General features: G+C 37.3%; 1 pseudogene; it reads right to left on the minus strand.

Moving 5' to 3' along the window:
- Positions 1 to 26609, minus strand: LOC139182705 (small ribosomal subunit protein uS8 pseudogene; annotated as a pseudogene).

Genomic DNA, 26609 nt, shown 5'->3' on the forward strand with positions numbered 1-26609 from the left:
AATCAAGATTGCTGGGAGAAATATCAATAACCTCAGATATGCAGATGACACCACCCTTATGGCAGAAAGTGAAGAGGAACTAAAAAGCCTCTTGATGAAAGTGAAAGAGGAGAGAGAAAAAGTTGGCTTAAAGCTCAACATTCAGAAGACGCAGATCATGGCATCTGGTCCCATCACTTCATGGGAAATAGATGGGGAAACAGTGGAAACAAGTGTCAGACTTTACTTTTTTGGGCTCCAAAATCACTGCAGATGGTGACTGCAGCCATGAAATTAAAAGACACTTACTCCTTGGAAGGAAAGTTATGACCAACCTAGACAGCATATTGAAAAGCAGAGACATTACTTTGCCAACAAAGGTCCGTCTAGTCAAGGCTATGGTTTTTCCAATGGTCATGTTTGGATGTGAGAGTTGGACTGTGAAGAAAGCTGAGCGCCAAAGAATTGATGCTTTTGAACTGTGGTGTTGGAGAAGACTCGAGAGTCCCTTGGACTGCAAGGAGATCCAACCAGTCCATTCTGAAGGAGATCAGCCCCGGGATTTCTTTGGAAGGAATGATGCTGAAGCTGAAACTCCAGTACTTTGGCCACCTCATGCGAAGAGTTGACTCGTTGGAAAAGATTCTGATTCTGGGAGGGATTGGAGGCAGGAGGAGAAGGGGATGACAGAGAATGAGATGGCTGGATGGCATCACTGACTCGATGGACGTGAGTCTGAGTGAACTACGGGAGTTGGTGATAGACAGGGAGGCCTGATGTGTTGCGATTTATGGGGTCGCAAAGAGTCGGACACGACTGAGCAACTGAACTGAACTGAATGTGTACACATGGAAAAAATTATTTAGAGAATAGATTCCTAACAGTCATCCCTAATGGCTTACAAAGTGCCCTGACACCTTGTGCCGAGGAACGTTATCACTATAGTGTAGTTAACACAAGTATCATGTGCCAATTTCATGTGTTACCTATTGTATTTAGAGAAGAATATTGTTCCCTCATTTCATCGGTAATTATTTGGACTTTGATAACCACACCCACTAACTGATAGATTGAGTTAAGGCTACCAAGGGACTGCTATGTGGACCAACTTCTTGCATTTGGGAATCCTAGTTATTGGAGAACTCCATTAACTATTGTGAAAGGACTATCTCTCTTAAATCCTATGTTTTTTTAAAATAACCCCCCTCAATTTGTATGTATTGTAACCAATTATGTAGAAACTATTTCTATGTATGGAACCCCTTTTTTTCCGATGCCTAACACATGTTGATCTTATATTGGAAGGGGACCACCTATTACTTCCCCCCCCCACCCAGGAGAACTCAGGTATTGTGGACACAAATGTTACTCCTTACTCTTTCTGATCCCATATTAGCTTCCCCTTAGAACCCTTATGTAAGGTTTTGCAAGGAACCAAAGATTTACAAAATTTCATACATAAATGCAATGCTACCTTGATAGAACATTCTGTTGTTACTACTATTGCAGGAGTTGATGTATAAAAACATACTTCTCATTCATGGTGGGGCTTTTTCTTTACTAAATCCCCTACTGCTCAAAAATTGTTTTCTGCTTTGTTTAATCCTTTGTCTCTTTGATTATTCTGTTTCTTTTGATTATTTGGAATTCTTATATAGAATAATGAAAGCTGCTTATGTAATTTTGCCTTATTCCTGTGCTCTTCAGCCTAAACAATTCCGAGGCTGACTGTTAGGAAATTAAAATGGAGGAAGTTTGTTCAGGTTTCAGAAGCAGGAGAGTAGGCCTCTGACCTTCCTGTAAGCACAGCAAGTCACAGTAGGCACTTCAGATAAGAAAGGGAGTGGGTCTTAGAATTCTAAGGCCCTGAGAGACCAAGCCTCAGGGGTCTAAAGAAATCCTATGACTCACAAGGTGAAACAAACAGCATTATAAAATTTAAAAAACAAAACATAGGTACATTTTTGTACACAAACTGATGATGATATCAGTTTGTCGCCTGGGATTATAGGTGGGAGCCCCCAAAACTGCAATTTGAGGTCTCACCCCAATAGGGTCTCCAGATTGCTGTTAAGGAGGGACTTCTCAGCACTGTTTAGTCTGGATGTTGGTCAGCTCAATTTGGTGATGTAGGTGTACTGTTACTTTTTTCTTTTGTTTTTATTTCTTTTCTTTTAATGACTGTATATTTTCTTTTAATGACTTAATGAAATTAAGTCAATTAATCCTCTATTAAATATTGAAATTGTTATTTGTATGTGACAAGTGGTTTCTTTTCTTAACAAACCCTTTGAACCTAAGATGAAAGTAAAACTTTTGGCAAAACAGTTTATCATTCCTAATACTTGAACCAGGTAAGAATCGCATTAAGACCTTTTGAGGAGGAAAAGGAAAAGGATAGAAGAGGATACCATCCTCTCTCATTAAGTGAAAGTCGCCTTTCTCCTTGGAAGATAGAGGTGTAAATATGAGGGTAAAAAAATACTAAAGGGAATGAAGTCAAAGCACGGCAACAACAAACTTCAGGAAAGAGGTCCCCTCTGCAGAGGCAGACTGTATTAAAATGAAATGCTTTTGGCAAGCAAACTGACTCTCGGCTGGCTAGGATAAAGTGATCTGGGTGTAGCAGCATTTTTTTCCGTGGATATATGTACTAGTTTTTAAATTTTGAAAAAAGGGATGTTTAATTTTCAAGGATGATGTTTTTTGAAAATAGGTGGTGGGAAAAAGTCCATATTGGTTTACCCTTTTGGGAGACCATGGCTAAACCATCTATATCAGTCAGCTTCCAGCCTCATATGACCATATATTGGGAGTAAAAGGGGATGATTCATAATTTTATGGGATCCCAGCTTCCAGTGTTGCCCTCACCAGCCATTTAACATCTAGAGTTCCTGCCATTTCCATCTTCTTATCCCTAGGCATTTAGAAGAATATTGTTTATTAGATACAGTATTTTCTCATTAAGGATAGGGTTGTTTGCATGTTATATAATTTCCATATTTTTACTTTAACTTATCTATATAATTATATTTGAATTGAGTTTCTTATAGACAGTGTATTGTTGAGTCATATATTTTTATCCACTTTGACAGTCTCTTTTGTGTGTTCAGACCATTTACATTTAATATAATGATGGTGTTTTTGGATTTAGACCTGTCATTTTATTATTTGTTTGTTACCTCTTTTTCCTCAAATTATTGTTTCCTGTTTACTTTCTTTTGGATTATGTGAATATTCTTTTGATATTAAATTTTACTTGTGTTTTCCACTATATCTCTACATAGAACTTTTTATAGGCTAATCTAGGAATTATAGTATACATGCTTAATTTTCTACAATCTACTTAAATCAGTATTTTACCACATCAAGTGGAAAATAGAAACAGTATTGTAGTCTTCTCCCTCCTCCCTTTATGTTGTAGCTGTCTTATGTATTACGTCCACATACATTGAAAGCTCCATCAGACAATGTTATAATTTTTGTTCTCAACCATACATTAATAAATTCAAAGGGAGGGAAATTGCCTATCAGAAGCATCCAGATATTTACCATTTCTGTTGCTCATTCCCAAACTTTCAAGTTTCCTTGTAGTATTATTTTCCTTCTTTCTTAAGAGCTATATTTAGTAATTTTTTTTAGTGTAGGTCTGCTGGGAAGAAATTTTCTTAGTTTTCTCTCAGCAGAGATGTTTTACTTCATGTCTGTTTCTGAAAGATATTTTTGTTGCATATAGAATTCTGGATTTGAGGTGTTTTTTTTTTTTCCTTTCAGTACTTGAAGTTTGTTGTGCCATTTTCTTTGTGGTTCTGATGAGAAATATAGTTATTAAAATTGTTGTTTCTTTTTTTATGACAAACCATTTGTCTCTGGCTATTTTAAAGATTTTTTTTGGTCTTTAATTTTTATAAATTTGATTATGTTGATTATGATTTTGGGGTTTATCCTGTTTGTAATTTGCTTAGCTTTTTGAATTTGTACATTTATGTCTTTCACTGAATATGCAAAGTTTTCCTCAAATACATTTTCTTCAGAAACTTTTCCTTTGTACTGCATTTTTCTCTCCTCCTTCTGGTTCTTCAGTGACATAAATGTTAGACTATTCTCTATTGTCACTCATGTTTTTGAAGGTCTGCCAGTTTTTTCTTTTCAATTTTTTCTCCTTGTTCAACCTGGATAATTCCAGTTTTTCTACCTTCAAGCTCATTGTCTTGATCCTCTGTCATCTCCACTTGACTGAGTTCACCCAGTGAGTTTTAATTATTATACTTTTAATTCTAAAATTTCCCTTTGGTTTTCTTTTATATCTTCTACTTATTTTCTGAGAGTTTCTATCTTCCCATTCATTCCAACTTGTTCATTAATTCTAATTTGTTCTTACTTTCTGGAGCATTAAAAAAAAATTATATCTGCCTTAAAGTGTCTGTCAGTTAGTTCTAATATCTGTGTCATCCCAGCACTGGCATTTATTGTTTTCCCATTTGAGTTGAGATTTTCTTGTTTCTTCATATGCTGAATAATTTTGGAGTGTATCCTGAACATTTTGAAAATTATATCATAAAACTCTGAGTCTTAATTAAGTTCTATGGAGAATGTTAATATTTTATTTTACTAGGCATTTGATCAATTGGATTCATGTTGCAAGGTCCAAGTAGATTTCTGTGGATGGTGATTTTGATGTCAGTTCCATTTTTAAAGCCTTTGTAAAGCCATTTAGATCTGTCCAGAATGTATGCCACCCAGTGGCCAGTCTGGGACCTGGGCAGTGGTCTCTCTCTTCATTTAGTTCTTAACTGAACAACTGTTCACTGTTATTTAAGATGAGATCCATGTATGTGCAACTTGGGAGTGAGCCCAGGAGCTCACAAGCAGATTTACATAAGTCACTTAACCGAGTACTTCCTTCTTCCTTATCTGTTACTTTTTGGTCCCTATGGCTCTCCTTTCAGTCCTCTGGACAGAAATCCAGTGTTTTATCTACCCTATTCTGCTGCACACAGTCCACAGCTATATCTATGTTTCAACTAAGAGGAAGGAGAACAGGGAATAAAAGAGCAACCAGAGTTCACTCCACTCTTTTGAAATTACAGGTCCTCTGATGGGAGAGAAATAGTCCCATCCTGCAGAATTTAAGTCACCTGCATGCCTTTGGTGCTGCTGTCCTATAGCCACAGCCATGGAGCTGGGATGAAAGAAAACCAAAAAATAAGACAAAAAGAAAGAAAAAAGTAAGAGATTTTCTCCACTCTCTCTAAAAACTCAGAGATCCCTTTCTCATGTCAGGTCAGAACTAGAGGACTTCTCCAGTAGCTCTCTCTTTGACAGAAGTCAATATCAATTCAATATTGATACTGAAGTGTCAATATCCACTTCTGGGTTTCAGGCTGGCTTGAGTCCAGGCTGGAGGATCCTGGAGTCAAAAAATGTTAAACCCGTTACTGGATCTGTAGTATTTCAAATGATGGTCTTCTTCAATCTGTCTGCTGTTTTGTACTTTCAGAATCTTCAAATAGCTGCTCCAGGCATTATGTAAAGGTTTTATGGGTCCATTCAGCTAGAGTGATAGGTTGAAACATATTGATTTTGCCTTAGTCCAATATTTTTAAAACAAATGAATAACATGACAGCATAAAAGCAAGAATAACGAATAAAGTCAACAAGATTGCATGTCAAATTTAGTTGCAAGTAAAAGTTGATATTTTAGTACTGGGTGCTAAAACTAGTCAAATGTTTGCCTCCTGCATGGTAACTGGTGACAAGAGCCAGATATGGATTACCTAGTTCCATACACCAATAGAATACTCATCAGAAGCCAGCATTCATTACTCCGGCTAACTAAAGTAGCTTATTTGCTTAGCTTTCCTGAGAAAATATCCTTGCTTCTGTTTTCTGCTGGATACTTTTATATATCAGAAATCACTTAATAACCACAACTCCTTGGTTGGAGAGTGGGAATTATTTTCAGGTTAAGTGACTTGTCTACTAAGTGACAAATGTTAACTAGATGGATGGCGGGGGGTGTGATTGGCCTATTGAGTGGAAATACACTGGGAACTAATGGAAGTAGGAGGATAATTAAGCATTTTTTTCATTCATGGAATAAAGTTGGCATTTATTTTCTATAGTCAAGAGCTACTCACATACTGCAAGGAATATAAAATGGATGGAGAACTAACCACCTCTACAAAGACCAGTGTTGACTGACCTTGCTCATTATCCTAACTTTTGCTGAGCTTTCTCAACTTTAAACTCTACCTTTCTGCTAACTTCTCTCTACTTTAGCTCAATATGCCATTCTAGATGGTCTACTTCTCTGATGCTAAATGAGTTACTCAATACTTAGTACTTTTTCATTTATGCTAGAGTTTAATAAGAAAAAAACTATCCCTGGTCAGAATCAGGTGCTTACAAAACTTTTGCAAGCCTGAAGTAGCAAAAGTCCCTAATTTTAGATTTAGCACTACCGAGAGACATAGTTGCAGACATCCAGAGTCAGCAATCTGCAGAAATTTGCTGACGCTTTCAGAACTCCTTCCTAGCATCCAGAAAGGTGGATAGCATTAAAAGCAGAATCTGCAAAAACTCATATCTAGGAAGTCTACACTCCCACCTACTGTAATAGGAGAAAGAATATGTCTTTTGTTTCTGCTGCCTTGTAAGACTATATGTCATTGGTAGAACACTGAACAAATTCAAAACCTAGGCAAGAGCATCTAGGAAGGAAGTATAGTAAGCTTCCTCCTAGGCCTTCCAGCCCTGACAATACAAGAAGAGGACTAAAGGGGGTATGAAGTATTTTTCATTACTAAATCATAACACATTCTTCAATATTAAATGCCAACAGTTAATATTAACAAACTAATAATGTTTAATTCTGGTGTAAAAAAAAATAAAACATGTTTTTCATGTGGCAAGTCAGACCTTGGTTGGTATTGACCCTTGTGAAAGAATTTCATTAGTCATAACACATTTGGTAATCATATAGATGCAGTGTTAAGTTTTGATTTTGCACACAGTCTGAGACTACTGAAAATGATAGTATTAAAAATATAACGTAAAAGCAAACAAAATGTAATGTAATATAATGACCCTCAATGCTGAGATTTTTTAAATTACCATCCTATTGTTGGTGTTTAATGATCTATTTGAATGCAGAAAACCTCAATACTGCAAGGAGTCTATAACTGGAATGAACATTTTGGAAAACATTAGAAAACATTTGAACTCATTGTAAATTGAGTTAATGTGGATAGTTGTGATAAATAGTCTTATTAAAAATTGGTTAAAGAATAGAATGTACTCAGAATTTACAGTAAAATATACTTATTACAGAACTGTAGAAAGCATGACACATTTTTTTATGAATAAAGGCATTATTTTTTTCATTAAAAAATCTGAGCAAAGTGAAGGAAAAAATATTTTAACTTATGGGTATTTTACTCCTACAGATGTGCATATTCCAATGGTTTCTTTTGAGAAATACTCATTTCACACTTGAATTTAACAATTTAAAATCTATCATTAGATTTAAAATAATTCTAATGGTCTCAAAATGAATCTTAAGATACTTTCTTAAGCTATGACCAACCTAGACTGCATATTAAAAAGTAGAGACATTACTTTGCCAACAAAGGTCCATCTAGTCAAAGCTATGGTTTTTTCAGTGGTCATGCATGAATGTGAGAGTTGGACCATAAAGAAAGCTGAGTGACGAAGAATTGATGCTTTTGAACTCTGGTTTTGGAGAAGACTCTTGAAAGTCCCTTGGACTGCAAGGAGATCCAATCAGTCAATTCCTAAACGAAATTGGTCCTGATTATTCATTGGAAGACTGATGCTGAAGCTGAAGCTCCAATACTTTGGCCACCTGGTGCAAAGAACTGACTCATTGGAAAAGACCCTGATGCTGGGAAAGACTGAAGGCAGGAAGAGAAGGGGATGACAGAGGATAACATGGTTGGATGGCATCACTGACTCAATGGGGATGAGTTTGAGCAAGCTCCAGGAGTTGGTGATGGACAGGGAAGCCTGGTGTGCCACAGTCCATGGGGTTGCAAAGAGTTGGACACGACTGTGAATGAACTGAACTGAAGATACTTTCTCAGCCTTTCAAAATAGGACACCTCATCTTCTATTATCCATATTTCTAATATTTTTATTACCTAATATATCCAGAATGAAAGAATTATAAATTAAACCACACACGTGCACATACACAGGTGTGTGTGCACATACACACACATAAACACCCCCAAGTGAAGCATTTTGAAGTTAAATATCTTTTGGAGGATGTTAATGCTGAAAAAAAGATGGAGTAATTTCACTTCATCAGAACTATATAGAACAATATTTACAAATAATGGATATCATATTACTAAATTTATATATACACTGATTTTTTAAAGGGATTATAGTAAAACGAAGTACAATTTTTGTCTCTGTAGACCAAAGCTGTATCCCAACAGTCTGCTATCCATTTACTCAATTGTTCAGTTCCAGTATACTTGGATAGCAGCAGAATTACTGACTTATAAACCAGTAGGTAACAGCTTTATCAACTAGTACCGTGCTGTGCTAAGTCACTTTAGTCCAGTCTGACCCTATGCGACCCTGTGGACTGTAGCCTGCCAAGCTCTGCTGTCCATGGGATTCTCCAGGCAAGAGTACTGGAGTGGGTTGCCATGTCCTCCTTCAGGGGATCTTCCTGACCCAGGGATTGAACCCATGTCTCTTAAATCTCCTTCACTGGCAGGTGGGTTCTTTACCATCAACTAGAATACAGTTCTTAATGTGGGGCTCCTTTTGCCTTTACTCTTACAGTCTCCACTTATTACCATAGTTACTTAGATCATCCCCTTTCCCCTCAACCCCTGCAGAGAGGTTGTTTTATGTTATTTCAGATGTTCTTATCATAGTCTAAATTCTTTCCTGGTATCCCCAAACCTCCTAAATGATTGTTTTAAATATTGTATACATTGATGTTCACTCGTTGTGCTATAAAGTTCCACAGATTTTGACAAGTGCATGTTCATGTGTCACGATTACATACAGAAAAGTTTTGCTGCCTAAAAATCCCTTGTGCCTGATCTTATTTTAGAACCCTTGACAACTACTGCTCTTTTATTTCCTCTACAGTTTTGTCTTTTATAGAATGTTATATAATTGGATTATACACTCTGTATTTTTGCTACTTGGTAGCTCATTTTGTTTTATTGCTGAATAATATTCCTGAATAATATTCCATTGTACAAATGTACTCCAGTTTAGCCATTCACCTATTGAGAGATTTCTTCCAGTTTTTGGTGATTATGAATAGGCTGCTAATTAACATAAGTGTGCAGGTTTGTAAGTTTTCAACTCAACTGGGTGTAACCTAGGTAAATACCTAGGAGTGTGACTGCTGAACTGGATTATGAGACTACTTATAGCATTGCATGAAACTGCCAAATTGTATTTCAAAGCAACTGTAGCATTTTCCATTCCCAACAGGAAGAGATGAGAGTTCCTTTTGCTCTGCACTCTAACCAACATTGTCAGTATTTGGTATTATCTGTTTAAATTTTAACTTCTAATATGTATGTAGTGGTATTTCATTGTCATTTTAATTTGAAGTTCCCTAATCAAACATGATGTTGAATATCTTTTTATAAATACTTGCCATTTGTATGTCTTCTTTGGTGTGTTGTTTTTTCAGATCCTTTGCCCATTTCTTAAGTGGGTCTTATTGTTGAGTTTTAAGAGTTCTTTGTATATTTTGGAAACAAGTCTTTATCAGATATGTGTTTTACAAATATTTTCTCCTTTTCTGTGGTTTGTCTTTTGATTCTCTTAAAAGTGTCTTTCACAAAGCACAAGTTTTAAATTTCAATAAAGACAACATTTTATTTCATATTGCGGTTTTTATATTGTTTCTAAAAACTCATCATCAAGCCCAAAGTCTGAGATTTCCCTCTATGTTTTCTTCTAAAAGTTCTATAATATCGTGATTTATATTTAGATCTAAATACATTTTTAGTATTTAGTAAGGTTTGTGTCTAGATTTATTTATTTTTGCTTATGGATGTGGAATTGTTTCAGCATATTTTCTTGAAAAGATTATCCTTTCTCCATTGAATTGTCTTTACTCTTTTACCAAAGATCAGTTGACTGCCTCTGTGTGGGTCTAATTTATGTATCTGTTCTTTCATCTGACTTAACTATTTAAGCTTTGTAAAAAGTCTTGAAGTTGGGTAGTGTCAGTCCTCTGACTTTGTTCTTTTGTATTGTGTTAGCTATTCTCAACCTTTTGCTTATCCACATAGACTTTAGAATGGTTTCATTGATATCCACAAAATAGGGTGATGGAATTTTGATATGTTACAACAAATACATAGATTGAGTTGAGAAAAATCAATGGATCAACAATATTGAGTCTTCCAATCCATGACTATCTTTATACTTATTAAGATCTTCTTTGATTTCTTTCATTAGAATTTTATACTTTTCCACATAGAGATCCTATACAAATGTTCTTAGATTTAAGTTTTATTTTGGGGGTGCTATCATTAACTGTATTGTGTTTTCAATTTCGATATCCAATTGTTCATTGCTGGCATAGAAGAAAACAACTGACTCTGGCAAACTAACTAGCATCTTGCAAACTTGCTCTAATCAGCTATAGTTTCAGAACTTTTGAAAATTTTTCTATAGAGAAGATCATGTCACCTGTGAACAAAAGATTATTTCATTTCTTCCTTCTCAATATGTATACTTTTAATTTCTTTGTCTTATTGAACCATCTAGGACTTCTACTATAATAACGAATATAGGTGGTAAGAAAGGATATTTTTACCTTGTTCCTGACTTCCTGGCAAAGCATCTAACTTCTCACCATTAAATATGTTAGTTTTAGGTTTTTTGGTAGATACTCATTACCAAGTTGAGAAAATTCCTGTCTATTACTAGTTTGCTGATTATTTTTAAAAATATTTTAAAAATATTGAATAAAAATTATTCAATCTTGATTTTGTCAAGTGCTTTTTTTTATTCATACAATTATATAATTTTTCTGCTTATACAATCTTCATCATATGAACCTGGGGGCAGGGATCCTAGAGTAAAACCTCAGGAAACTGTGAGGGCAGCCACTAAGACTGGACTACCAAGATTTTCCAGCTCTCAAATTGGTCCACACGTAGCCTCTATCAATTCATTAAAATTAAAAATTTAATCTTCCAAGAGTACACAGCTTCAGCAGTTTCTGTTCCTAGTGAATTGGTATTGGGATTCTTTATATTCACCTGTCTCTCCAGATTTCAGAGTGGCAGTTTGTCCTCTGATGTTCTTTCTCTGATGAGTCTAATGAAAGTCAATGAATCAGTTTACTTGAGTTTTTTTCTTGTCCTGAAAAGGGAAGTGGTGACTTCCATGCTCTTTACATGTTAAAGCTAAAACTGAAGGTAGATCTGAATCTCTTCTTCATGTCTACAGTCAAGCAACAAGATTTCAAAACTTCTTGTCCAGTCCCTGCATGCATGCATGCTAAGTCACTTAAGTCATATCTGACTCTTCACAACACTGTAGCCCACCAGGCTTCTCTGTTCATGGGATTCTCCAGGCAAGAATACTGTAGTGGGTTGCCACGACCTCCTCTAGGGGATCTTCTTGGCCCAGGGACTGAACCTCCATCTCCTGCAAATCTTGCATTGCATGTGGATTCTCTACCACTGAGCCACTGGGGAAGCCCAGTCCAGTCCCTACTAGCCAGCTAAGGGTTGATATACCATCCTATTCCCACTTCCTTGCTCTAACACTCTCTGTGGGCTTGTTATTGTTGCTATTCTATCTTTATTTTTTTTAAGGAAGCATCACAGTCCTCTGAGGCATTTTATTTGTATGTATTACATCCTTAGAAAAAGAATCTAAGGATTTTCCCTCCTGTATGTTTTCATCTTGCTTTTTCATGGTACATGATACCAGCTGAGGTTGTCAGTACAATGAAACTGATGGGATGGGAACAGGTTATTCTGCTATTTTTCTAGATCTTTGAGTTGCACATCAAATCTGGGGCTGATCACTCCACGCTTATTTAGCCTGCCTGTGAGGTTCACAACAATTTTCCTAGCCCTGTGATCATTAATGATTTCAAATTCGCCAATGTAACCATGCTTCATCATCACTGTTAGAAACCTGACGATGACTTTGGAGCACGACTTAATAAGGACCTGGTGTTTGCCTCTCTTTTTGGCATTGTTGATACTCTTTTGAGATCATCAGCCAGGACATTCATGCACACCATTCTGGCGGCACAGAAAGATGGCGGACAGAGCTATTCTATCTTTAAAGATATGACCTAAAATAATGATGACCACAATGATGACTTAGGAGGACACTCCAAAGGTTTGAGTCTGAGAAAACTTATGTCCTTTGGTTTTTCAGTGTTTTCATGACTGTTCATTAACAACAATGTAATTTTCACTGCTTTATAGATAAAAAAAAAAACATCACAGTGATATCCCCAGAACATGATTATCAGCTATGGTAACTGAGACTGGGAAAGTTATGTTTTATCTTTTAATGCTTCTGCTACTCAGGCTTTTTCTGTTTATTTCTACTCCAGTTAAGACAGATTTGTATGTATAATCTTTCTCAGATCAGTGAACTAGCACCAGGACACCAAATTTCCATTAATATTGTTACCTTTTTAGAGATAGCCTTTAATTAACCAGGTTCTGACTTGAGCAGCACTGTTCTGGTGAGGTATGTGCTTGTGTCTAAGTCAGTGGGTCACTTGGTATCTCCCTACCTACTTGCTAGAAATTGTATTCCTTATCTCATAGCATATATTGGTACAATAAATGACTGCACCATTGTCATCTTCTTTGGCCATATGATCTCATTCCATCACACTTGAAATTGATGAAAACATTTCTCATGTTTGGTAAATAGGCCAGATGGACACACAGAGTCAAGCAAAATGAAGAAACATAAGAATATTTTCCAATCTAAAGAACAAAATAAAACTCCAGAAACAGATGTTAATGAAACAGGTAAGTAATTTAGCTGATAAAGAGTTCAAAATAATGGTCATAAAGATTCTCACTACTGGCAGAAGAACAATACCTCAACAAAGTAAGAATATCAGCAGAGATAAAAGTATAAGAAAGTACTAAAAAAAAAAAAAAACCCTACAAAGATGAAGAATACAATAACTGAACTGAAAAATTTAAATTGAGGAGCTCATCAGTATACTGAAAAGTGAAAGTGAAGTCATTCAGTCGTGTCCCACTCTTTGGGAACCCATGGGCTGTATAGCCTATCAGGCTCCTTCGTCCATGGGATTTTCCAGGCAAGACTGCTGGAGTGGATTGCCATTTCCTTCTCCAGGAGATCTTCCTGACCCAGAAATCAAACCCGGGTCTCCTGCATTGCAGGCAGACACTTTACCGTCTGAGCCACCAGGGAAGCTGACCAAGCAAAAGAAAGAATCAGTGAACCTGAAGATAAGGTGGTGGAATCCATCCAATCAGAAGAGGAAAAATAAAAAAGGAATGAAAAGAGTAAAGACAGATTAAGGGAATTATGGGAAAGCATCAAGCAGCCCAATATATATACTGTAGGGGTCTCAGGAGGAGGAGATAGAGAAAAAGGGGCAGAAAGCTTATTCAAAGAAATAATAAATGAAAATTTCCTTAACCCATGGAAAGAAACAGATATCTATTTGAAGTATCTTCAAATATCTTCTATTTGAAGCTCAGTTCAGTTCAGTCACTCAGTCGTGTCCGACTCTTCGCGACCCCATGAATCGCAGCACACCAGGCCTCCCTGTCCATCACCAACTCCCAGAGTTCACTCAGATTCACGTCCATCGAGTCAGTGATGCCATCCAGCCATCTCATCCTCTGTCGTCCCCTTCTTCTCCTGTCCCCAATCCCTCCCAGCATCAGAATCTCTTCCAGTGAGTCAACCCTTCGCATGAGGTGGCCACAGTACTGGAGTTTCAGCTTTAGCATCATTCCTTCCAAAGAAATCCCAGGGCTGATCTCCTTCAGAATGGACTGGTTGGATCTCCTTGCAGTCCAAGGGACTCTCAAGAGTCTTCTCCAACACCACAGTTCAAAAGCATCAATTCTTCGGTGCTCAGCTTTCTTCACAGTCAAGAAGAGATAAGAAAGCCTTCCTCAGCGATCAATGCAAAGAAATAGAGGAAAACAACACAATAGGGAAGACTAAAGACCTCTTCAAGAAAATAACATTTTAATATACTAGCTATGAACATTTGTTGCAAAAAATGCCAGATAAGCAAAGAAAAAAGTCACCTCTAGTCAGGACATCTGGAGATAAAATCTGTTAACATTTTTAGGTGTGAATATGTGTTTATGTGTGTGAAAAGTTTTTATTATCAGTAAATATATTTCCTAAATCTCATTTCAATAGCTATTTAATGTTCCATCATACATCATACAAAATAATTCATTTATTGAGTTATTTAATCCTACTTGGGGCACTTGAGTTGTATGTAATTATACAGCACTAAATAATGCCATAATGAATATTCTCATAGAAAAATACAAATGAAATCAAAATTATTTTGCCAAGTTCCAGGAAAATAAGCCAATTTGGAATTTAACTGAAACAACACGTAAACTCTAGTGTAACACTGGAAAGACCTGCTCCAGTAGGACTAATGAATTTTCCTTTCCCTTTATTTTTATCAGAGATTTTTTTACTGTACAATTCTCCCATTCTTCACATCAGCACATTTCTTTTCCTTTACTAGAATTTAGGTAATTTATTTTTTTCATTTTGTTGGCAAACATCATCAATGCAACAAATTGTAAACACTGCCCTCTCTCTTTCTTCTCATCTACCTCCCTCAAGAATTTTCCTCCCGAGCTCAGCTAGTGAGCTCAGCGACAATTACAAACTATATCATTTACATATTTTCTAAAATTAAATGGTATTGTATAGTAGATATATTCAGCAATTGTACTGAAAGTGTAGCTAACAAATGTCTTTTGTTGTTAATTTTTTATGGGAGTATAGCTGATTTACAATGTACTGTTAGTTTCAGGTATACAGCAAAGTGAATCAGTTATTTAGATACATATATCCAACTCTATTTTTAAGATTCTTTTCTCATTTAGGCCATTATTGAGCATTGAGTAGAGTTCCCTCTGCTGTACAAAATCTATACATTTGAGTCTCTTTCTTTCTGTACACATCTCTAGCTGTATCAATACTACAGTTGTCATACTGAAGAATTAAAAATGAATGTCAAGTAAAAAAAAAAAAAGAAGAAGAAAATTAGAGATACCAAGGGAACAATTCATGCAAAGATGGGCTCGATAAAGGACAGAAATGGTATGGACCTAACAGAAGCAGAAGATATTAAGAAGAGGTGGCAAGAATACACAGAAGAACTGTACAAAAAAGATCTTCATGACCCAGATAATCACGATGGTGTGATCACTGACCTAGAGCCAGACATCCTGGAATGTGAAGTCAAGTGGGCCTTAGAAAGCATCACTACAAACAAAGCTAGTGGAGGTGATGGAATTCCAGTTGAGCTATTCCAAATCCTGAAAGATGATGCTGGGAAAGTGCTGCACTCAATATGCCAGCACATTTGGAAAACTCAGCAGTGGCCACAAGACTGGAAAAGGTCAGTTTTCATTCCAATCCCAAAGAAAGGCAATGCCAAAGAATGCTCAAACTACCGCACAATTGCATTCATCTCACACGCTAGTAAAGTAATGCTCAAAATTCTCCAATGGAATATTACTCAGCTTTAAAAAAAGAACACATTTGAGTCAGTTCTAATGAGGTGGATGAAACTGAGCCATTATACAGAGGGAAGTAAGTCAGAAAGAGAAACACCAGTACAGTATATTAATGAATATATATGGAATTTGGAAAGACAGTAACAATGGCCCTATATGCAAGACAGCAAAAAAGACACAGATGTAAAGAACAGACTTTTGGACTATGTGGGAGAAGCTGAGGGTGGGATGATATGAGAGAATAGCATTGAAACATGTATATTGTCATATGTAAAACAGATGACCAATGCAAGTTCAACGCATGAAGCAGGGCACTCAAAGTCGGTGCTCTGGGACAACCCAGAGGGATTGCATGGGAAGGGAGGTGGGAGGGTGGTTCAGGATGGTGGGGCACATGTACACTCATGGCTGATTCATGTTGATGTATGGCAAAACCACTATAATATTGTAAAGTAATTGCCTCCAATTAAAACAAATAAATTTATTTAAAAAAAGAAGATGGCAAGGAAACTGAATAGACATTTTTCCAAAGAAGATATCCAAATGGCCAACAGATCCATAAAAAAGGTGCTCAACATCACTAATCATCATGGAAATGCAAATCAAAACTATAATGAGATACCATCTCACACTTGTTAGAATGGCTATTATCAAGAAGACAAGTGATAACAAATGCTCATGAAGATGTGGGGAAAAGGGAGTCCTTGTGCACTATTGATGGGAATGTAAATTAATTGTCACTTATGGATAACAGTATGGAGGCTTCTCAAAAAATTAAAAATAGAACTACCATGTGTTCTAAAAATCTCACTTCTGGATCTATATTCAAGGAAGTAAAAATAAGAGTTAAAAGATACCTGCAGCCACATTATTTATTGTAGTACTATTCACAATAGTCAAATACAGAAACACCTTTTAAGTGTCTGTTAGCAGATGAATGGATGAAGATGTTTACATACACAATGGAATTTTGAAGTCATGAGAAAGAAGGAATTTTTGCCATTTGCAACAACATGAATGGCCTATGAGATATTATGCCACATGCAATAAGTCAGACAGAAAAAGACAAAAACTACAGGGTTTCATTTATCTGTTGAATCTAAATAAAATGTCAAGCTCATAGAAATAGAGTGCAGAAGAGTGGTTGACAGGGACTGGGCAGTGGGGGAAACAGAAAGAGGCTGGTAAGAGTATACAAACCTTCAGCTCTGAGATGAAGAAATTCTGAGTACCTAATATAAAATATGATGACTGTAGTTGATAACACTGTGTTGTACAAATGAAAGTTGCTAAGAGAGTAAAACTTGAATGTTCTCTCATATGCAAAAATGATAAATATATGAGGTGATGGATGTGTTAATTAACTAGATGGGGGATACGTCTATGACCACAAGGCACATATTAAATATTTTATGGTTTTATATATGAATTACACCTCAATGAAGCAGAAATATTTTTAAAAGAAAAAGATAAAAAAGAAAATCAGAGAATCTGCAATGGTAGTGCTTTTTGGAAACATTAAGGAAGAGGTAAAATAACAAGTGTAAAGGATTCATTAGATATTCACAGCTGCAAAGTAGAACAGGGTGATGTGTTGGGCTTTTGTCTTCAATTCCAGCAGCCAACCATGAGTGAAGACAGACAGTCTTACAAGGGTAGCCATGACTTTTTCCATCTAGAGCTGTCCAGAGTTGATCATGGTGATCTGGGGATATAACTGTGATGTTTCTCAGGCTGCGGAACAGTGAAAATTACACTGTTGCTAATAAGCAGTCAGGAAAAGATCAGAGAACCAAGAAACATATGTTTTCTCAGGCTCAAACCTCTGTAGATTCCTCCTGGATAGACAATGTGGTGATCATTCTAAACACTCTCATAGGTTGAAACTTCTGCCAAAAGTGCCTAGAGGCACATGGCTTGCATATCTTGATAAAGTTTCTAGAAATCTAAAGTTGTGATGATCTTATTAATCCCTTCCAATGTTATGATCTTTTCCAGTCATACCTCTTTTATCTAAAATATTGTATTTTCAGCTCACTTCTTCTCTAACTTTGTGTTACCCAGAGTCTAATTCACTTTTATCTGAATCATGTAAGAAAAGTTAAAGAAGTTAGTGAATCTCTAATGAACACTAAGGGGGAAAGGGGGGTTGAGGTGAATTGAGAGACTGGGACTGATACATATACACTAGTATGTATAAAATAGATAACTAATGAGAACCTTCTGTATAGCACACGGAACTCTACTTAATGCTCTGTGGTGACCTAAATGGGAATGAAATCGAAAAAAGAGGGGATATGTGAATCAGTTCAGTTCAGTTCAGTCACTCAGTCATGTCCGACTCTTTGCGACCCCATGAATCGCAGCATGCAAGGTCTCCCTGTCCATCACCATCTCCCAGAGTTCACCCAGACTCATGTCCATCGAGTCAGTGATGCCATCCAGCCATCTCATCCTCTGTTGTTCCCTTCTCCTCCTGCCCCCAATCCCTCCCAGCATCAGAGTCTTTTCCAATGAGTCAACTCTTCGCATGAGGTGGCCAAAGTACTGGAGTTTCAGCTTTAGCATCAGTCCTTCCAATGAACACCCAGGACTGATCTCCTTTACGATGGACTGGTTGGATCTCCTTGCAGTCAAGGGACTCTCAAGAGTCTTCTCCAACACCACAGTTCAAAAGCATCAATTCTTCGGTGCTCAGCTTTCTTCACAGTCCAACTCTCACATCCATACATGACTACTGGAAAAACCATAGCCTTGACTAGATGGACCTTTGTTGGCAAAGTAATGTCTCTGCTTTTCAATATGCTATCTAGGTTGGTCATAGCTTTCCTTCAAAGGAGCAAGCGTCTTTTAATCTCATGGCTGCAATCACCATCTGCAGTGATTTTGGAGCCCAAAAAAAGAAAGTCTGACACTGTTTCCACTGTTTCCCCATCTATTTCCCATGAAGTGATGGGACCAGATGCCATGATCTTCGTTTTCTGAATGTTGAGCTTTAAGCCAACTTGTTCACTTTCCTCTTTCACTTTCATCAAGAGGCTTTTTAGTTCCTCTTCACTTTCTGCCATAAGGGTGGTGTCATCTGCATATCTGAGGTTATTGATATTTCTCCTGGCAATCTTGATTCCAGCTTGTGCTTCTTCCAGCACAGCATTTCTCATGATGTACTCTGCATAGAAATTAAATAAGCAGGGTGACAATATACAGCCTTGACGGACTCCTTTTCCTATTTGGAACCAGTCTGTTGTTCCATGTCCAGTTCTAACTGTTGCTTCCTGACCTGCATATAGGTTTCTCAAGAGGCAGGTCAGGTGGTCTGGTATCCCCATCTCTTGAAGAATTTTCCACAGTTTATTGTGATCCGCACAGTCAAAGGCTTTGGCTAGTTAATAAAGCACTATGTGAAATACATATAGCTGATTCACTTCACTATATAGCAGAAACTAACACAACATTGTAAAGCAACCATACCCCAATTTTTTTTTTAAAAAGCAGAAAAAAATAATGTAATCTCTACACATCAATGCTTCTCCAAAATAAAAATCCTATACAATCCTACATACATTCAGTGAAATAACCTATCTGGTGTCACATCCATTCTTCCAAAAACCTTAATTACCTCATGTATCATTAATAATGACCTGGGTTTGATCCCTGGGTTGGGAAGATCCCCTGCAGGAGGGATGGCAACCCACTCCAATATTCTGGCCTGGAGAATTCCATGGACTGTATATCCATGGGGTCACAAAGAGTTGGACATGACTGAACAACTTTCACTTCATTATTAATAATATTAATCCCTGAAGATTTGAGTAGACTATCTTCAGACTGAGGTAGAACTTTCATTTTGTTGCCTCATTTTGCAGCCTCTACATATTGGTTCAAAGAACTAACTCTGGAAATTTCAAGAGATACACTTAAAGAATCCCAAATAGTATCCTGTTACATTCTTTCATCATATTTAGCTAATGCCTACTCTGAGCTATCTATAATAAAGAAGGTAGACAATTCTTTTCAACAAAGATGACTATGTTATTTCCATTTATCTTATCTCTTTTCTTCCCAAACACCCATAAGTCATCTATTCACACACATCTCTTCTTTTGGAAAAAGAGTTATGGTACAGGGCGAGTTTGTACTGATGGTAAGACTCAGAGGACCACTGAAATTCTCTCCTTGGTGTTTAGTGTTTCATTGGCTGCCTGACTCTATATTCCTGATGCTTTGTCAATGTATCAAGCTGTGTTTGGAAAAGAACTTGTCCAAATTCTCCATTTTACCTCCACTTAATGTAACTGGTGATGGCGTGGAAATTCTCTTCAAGGTAAACATGAAGAAACTCTAAGGTGGTAATACTTGCCCTTCAGTTGAAATAATTACCTGGTCTTTACTGACTGCAGACTTTTGGGTGTTGATAGAACACATTCGGCAGGTTCTTTTTAAAAATAGGTAATGATCCTTTAGAGGATGAAACCCCACTTCATAACATGCAATTTTGTTAACCACTCTGTTTAGAAAACTGGGCTCCCTCTGGTTTCCCAGCGCTGGTAGCTCTGCTTGACGCATGAGGTTGGAGCTGCGTCCGTCATGCCACTTTAGATTACTGGATCTCACAGGATGCTACAAGGCAGACACACCCCAGGCTGACTCACTGAGTGGGAAGTTTAAAAAGATGGTTTTCCTCAGCCATCAATTAGATAAACCACATTTTCCAGGAGAAAAACAGCATCTTGAAAAGTTCTTTACAAACAAAGCTCTCTTGCTCATAATGCTTTCGGTCATGTTTTCTTGTGAAGGGAAGTATAACTTTAACCTTAATTGCACTTACAAATTAGCAAGTAAAATATAATGCCACCCTTTCCCCAGTCCTTCCTTCCTTCCTTTCTTTTTTTTTTTCTTCAAAAGGAGACCCTTTCATGATTTTAGCTCTGGTAAAATTAGAGCTTTCTTCCTCTTTGCCTCTTCCCTCAAAGTTGTGGTTTTGACCAACCACGTGGTGAATAAGTTATAGATGCCTGAGCTCTGTTTCCTCTGCCCTAGTTACTCTTCTTTATACATTTTCTTTCTACCTTTTTTGCAACCTCCTTGAAAATATAGTGAGGAAAGGACATTTTCAGATTGTGTCTTTTTGAACGGCAATTTGGATTTAAGATATTTGTCAGGAAGAATTAAGCACCGAATAATAATTTAAATCTCTTTGCCTCATGTTTCTCCAGTGCTGGCTCTGTGTTTGGAAAGTAATGGATAAGTGTCTCTCACTGTACTGTAGGATTCCAAAGAACAAAGGGCATGTTTGTGGCTTCTATCTCTTGGTATACAAAGTACCTAATGCACATTAAGTTACATGTTAAAATAGACCTTCTTTATCACATAAATGAATAAATGAGAAAAATACATAATCAAATAATTTTCACAAAATATTTTGTACAAAATCTCTTGATCTTACTCATCCAAAACTTGAGACCAAGATGACAATATTATTGCTTGGGATTCCATACTGATATTTTGGGTCTGAAGATCCTCTGTATATCCTTTTAATACTGATATCTAGATGTGAGACCAGCAGTTGATCATCTCCATCCCTTTACTGTCCTACTTTTGGGTATGTGAATATAAGGATCCAGGATCATTAAGGCATCCCCCTGCTTTTTGGTCTCTTGTGCTAAGTCACTTCAGTTTGACTATTTGTGATCCTATGGACTGTAGCCCACCAGGCCCCTCTGTCCATGGGATTCTCCAGGCAAGAATACTGGTCTCTTAGATTTGTCTTTATTGGAGTCAATTTACAGCAGCCAATGGTAATATGTGCTCAGTAAATTCAGATGAAAGCAGTGCCAACAGGTAAGAATAATGTGACCAGGTTTTCTTGTATGGATATGTGTGTGTGTCTGTATTATCCTATTTAAGTCTCATAATAATTGAGAAAGTTATTATCTTCACCTCACAAATGAGAAAATAGCAGCTGGTTCAGATAAGTAGTTTGCTACAAGTCAGAAAACTGAAGTTTTGCATTCTGGCTTCAAGATGTGTACTCATAAATACTAAATAATGCTGCTCCCACCAAATTATATTTCCTCTCTGGTATTAGATATTCTGCCACTCTTTTCCATTTGAATTACATTAGATATTTTTGAAAATTTATTTTACAACAGAATAGTAGTAAAATAGACACCATGGAGATAAAGTCTGTGCCCTTTGATAATGGATGTTATGATTCCTGTGTTATGGCTTAAGGCATCACCACTGCTTCTTTAGGGGATGGGGCAGGTTAAAACCTGCCCCCCCCCCCACCACCCTTGGGACTAGGAGAATGGGGCAGGTGAAACAGGAAATACAGTTCTTAATATGGAATGAACAAAACCATCCAAAGCTTTCCATATCACCACTGTCTCCTTGGGTGTCCTGAGCTCCATCCTATATTTTGAAAGGCTTAGGAACACTCCAGGCCTATGGGTTGGATGCCAACATATGGTAACTCAGACAAGCCAACATTCTTCAGACATAGCAGAGCACTCTCCTGTTGAACAATCAGAGGGCATACAGGCACCTGCAATGGGTGCTCACTTGGAATAAAAGGGATGGCCTCTGAGCATCACTGGCTCAGGTCCCAAAAGGCTTTGGGGTGCTGCATGGTGCTAACATAAATAAGAAAAAATAAGAGTAGACTTTGCATATTGAGCCTGCTCCTCTCCTCCAAGCACAGAAGGTCTCTCCCACTCCTCCGTCCTACCTGTCTACATTCTTCTCTATCTCCCAACCTATATATTCTACCAACTGTTTCTGATCAAACATTATATGCTTTCAGGCAGCTTTAGGATCCTATTCTGGAAGTCAGTGCTGAGCACTGTTTTATATGAATGTTCCATAGGTTCCAAACATCCTAATGTTCTCACAGGTAACAGATGGAATAGGGGAAGTTCGTGAATAAGGAAAAGCAAGGGGGAAAAATCATATTAATATGTTTCAAAATATAATATTGCACCTAAGACTCCAGAGGATCTTACAGAAGGTCTTAATGTATTTAAAGGCTTTTGAGTATCATCATATTAGCATCATATTTTCAGAAGTTGTTTTTCAAAAACTGAAGTTGCCAAATGCTGAAATCAATCCAGTTTGGATACTAAATTTATGCCATCTTTTCTATTGTAAATTGATAATTATATACTCTACTGACCCTGTCCCAATATATATGAATTTCAACAAGCCTTTTTATAAGAGAGAGTCTTTCTGATAGAAAGTTCCTATCATTAATCAAGGGTAACTACAGATGTCGGACACGACTGAGCGACTTCACTTTCACTTTTCACTTTCATGCATTGGAGAAGGAAATGGCAACCCACTCCAGTGTTCTTGCCTGAAGAATCCCAGGGACAGAGGAGCCTAGTAGGAGGCCATCTATGGGGTCGCACAGAGTCGGACACGACTGAAGCAACTTAGCAGCAGCAACTACAGATGAGTAGGTGAGAAGACCATTAGTGAGCTTGATGCAGCTTGGAGAGGAGTTTCCAGAGCTGCTTCAGTTCAGTTCAGTCACTCAATCCTGTCCGACTCTTTGTGACCCCATGAATCACAGCACACCAGGCTTCCCTGTCCATCACCAACTCCTGGAGTTCACTCAAACTCATGTCCATCAAGTCAGTGATGCCATCCAACCATCTCATCTTCTGTCATCCCCTTCTCCCACCTTCAATCTTTCCCAGCATCAGGGTCTTTTCCAGTGAGTCAGTTCTTTACATCAGGTAGCCAAAGTATTGGAGTTTCAGCTTCAGCATCATCCCTTCCAATGAATATTCAGGACTGATTTCCTTTAGGATGGACTGGTTGGATCTCCTTGCAGTCAAGGGACTCTCAAGAGTCTTCTCCAACACCACAGTTCAAAAACATCAATTCTTCAGTGCTCAGCTTTCTTTACAGTCCAATTCTCACATCCATACATGACTACTGGAAAAACCATAGCTTTGACTAGACAGACCTTTGTTGGCAAAGTAATGTCTCTATTTTTTAATATGCTGTCTAGGTTGGTCATAGCTTTTTTTTCAAGAAACAAGCATCTTTTAATTTCATGGCTGTAGTCACCATCTGCAGTGATTTTGCAGCCCCCCAAAATAAAGTCTGTCACTGTTTCCATTGTTTCCCCATTTATTTGCCATGGTGATGGGACCAGATGCCATGATCTCAGTTTTCTGAATGCTGAGTTTTAAGCAAACTTTTTCACTCTTCTCTTTCACTTTCATCAAGATGCTGTTTAGTTCTTCTTTGCTTTCTGCCATAAGGGTGGTGTCATCTGAGGTTACTGATATTTCTCCCAGTAATCTTGATTCCAGCTTGTGCTTCATCCAGCCTGGCATTTCTCAAGATGTACTCTGCATAGAAGTTAAATTAACAGGGTGACAATATACAGGCTTGACATACTCCTTTTCCTATTTGGAACCAATCTGTTCCATGTCCAGTTCTAACCAGTCTGTTGTTCCATGTCCAATTCTAACTGTTGCTTCTTGACCTGCATACAGATTTCTCAGGAGGCAGGTCAGGTGGTCTGGTATTCCCATCTCTTGACGAATTTTCCACAGTTTGTTGTGATCCACACTGTCAAAGGCTTTGGGGTAGTCAATAAAGCAGAAGTAGATGTTTTTCTGGTATTCTCCTGCTTTTTCGATGATCCAACGGATGTTGGCAATTTGATCTCTGGTTACTCTGGCTTTTCTAAATCCAGTTTCAACATCTGGAAGTTCAGAGTTCATGTACTGTTGAAGCCTGGCTTGGATAGTTTTGAGCATTAAAATGATAGATTTATCTTAGAGGTTGCTTACTCTTTGTTGTAGCCATAGCTGTCAGAGACTAAAATTCCTTTACTGTCTTTGTTTACTTTGGTGACCCCTGTTGACTTTAAGTTTCCATAGAGATTCTTTCTTAAGTAGGGTCTGAGCTTTGCAGTTCTTTTAGCTATAATTCACTGTTGTTATGTTGGAGCCCTATCCCTGTGGTGGTAAGAAGTGGAGGAAGGGAAATGCTCTAGTGCTGTGATTAAGTCTTAGTCTTCAGGGAGCCTATGCCCTAAACTGACTTTCACAAATACTTCTTAGGTCCCTGTTCCAGTCCTGTCCATTGGTGTGACAGTAAGGCTAGAGGGGGCTGGAAGAAGATATTCCTCTTCTCCCCAGTCACTTAGACTCTGGTAAATGGTTTACCTTGAGGGCAGGCCTTTGTTAAGGAGGGCCAAGAGTTCTGAATGCATCTCAAAATGATTACTTTCCCTTCCCCCTGCCAGAAGCACTGGAGGCAAGGTGGGATGGGGTTTCCTCTGATATTCACCTTAAGAACCTGATTAGGTCCTTGAGGTAAAACTTATAAAATGTGAAGTTTATCCACACTGCTCCTCCAGCAATCTATCAATGACAGTTTTAAGTATTCCTGTCTATAACCTTCTGTTCCTGGGCTTCTGCCCCCATATTCTGTGATTCTCAGTTTCTACCTCTTTCTAGATTTTGTGGCACCAGTTTGTCATGTGACCTCAATTCTCAGATGGATCTAGAAAGAGTTGTTGATTTTTCAGTTTGTTCAGCATTTTTCTTGTTTTGAGAACAAGAGTGATGACTTGTTCCAATCTCTTTATATATCAGGCCAGAAACTGGAAGTCAGAAAGACAGATTTATTAATATATCTAGTTTAGAGAGAGAACAGTAGTCCTGATACAGACTACTTCAAGAAATGAACTTCAGCTGTAGTTAACTCACTTGAAAAATCATATCCAAATAATAGTGAAAGGAAAATAAAATCATTGGCAAATAAAGATTATTTAAAAATCTGAAAACTGGTCTGACTCAGAATTAGTACCACGCTGCCATTTAGGAAATTTATCCATGATTGCTAAGCTATCCTAACCACTACTTTCGAGATCTAGATTTGTAAAACATATAGACAATATCAACAATTGATTTTTTGTTACTTAGATATACATTGTGAAGTGATTTCTAATGAGATACCAAGAATTCTACCACATAAACAGAAATATTTAGCAATCTCCAGCCACTGTTGGTAGAAATTCAGTAAGTAAATTCTTTCTCATAGATAATAATGCTATATAATTTGGTAAAGTAAAAGTACTATGATTCACCTGCCAGTGAATTAGCGCCTCAGAAAATACCATGAAATGCATATTAGATGATTCAAAGTCAATAAAAATTTTCCCACAAAGAAAACATCAGACCCAAAAAACTTTACAGAGTAGTTCTACCACATATTCAAAGAAAAAAATAATTTCAGGTTTTTACAAAACTCTTCCAAGAGGATAGAGACAGAGAATATGCCCAATCTCATTTTATAAGTCCAGCATTTTGATGTTTAAACTTGACCAGAACAGTCAAATAGATAAAAATTATGCAACAATCACACTATTGAACAAATATATAAAATATAAATGCGTGCATCCTAAGTCACTCCAGTCATGCCCGACTCTTTGTGACCCTATAGACTGTAGCCCACCAGGCTTCTCTGTCCATGGGATTCTCCAGGCAAGAATAACGGAGTGGGTGGCAATGCCCTCCTCCAAACATAAGTAATTAAATAAAATATTAGCAGTTGGCATAAAGTAATACATAAGTTAATACATCATCAGTGAGATAAGTTTATCCCAGGACTGGAAAGTTGATAACAACAGAAAATCATTTAATATAACTTTTCATATTATTAAAGGAAGAAAGGCAGATGATTATCTTAATAGATGCAGAAAAAGCATTTTTTATTTTTTATTTTTTTGTTGTTGTTGTTGTTCCTAATTTTATTTTATTTTTAAACTTTACATAATTGTATTAGTTTTGCCAAATATCAAAATGAATCCGCCACAGGTATATATGTGTTCCCCATCCTGAA

Source organism: Bos indicus, chromosome 4 (assembly GCF_029378745.1).
Source record: "Bos indicus isolate NIAB-ARS_2022 breed Sahiwal x Tharparkar chromosome 4, NIAB-ARS_B.indTharparkar_mat_pri_1.0, whole genome shotgun sequence".
Lineage (NCBI taxonomy): Eukaryota > Metazoa > Chordata > Mammalia > Artiodactyla > Bovidae > Bos > Bos indicus.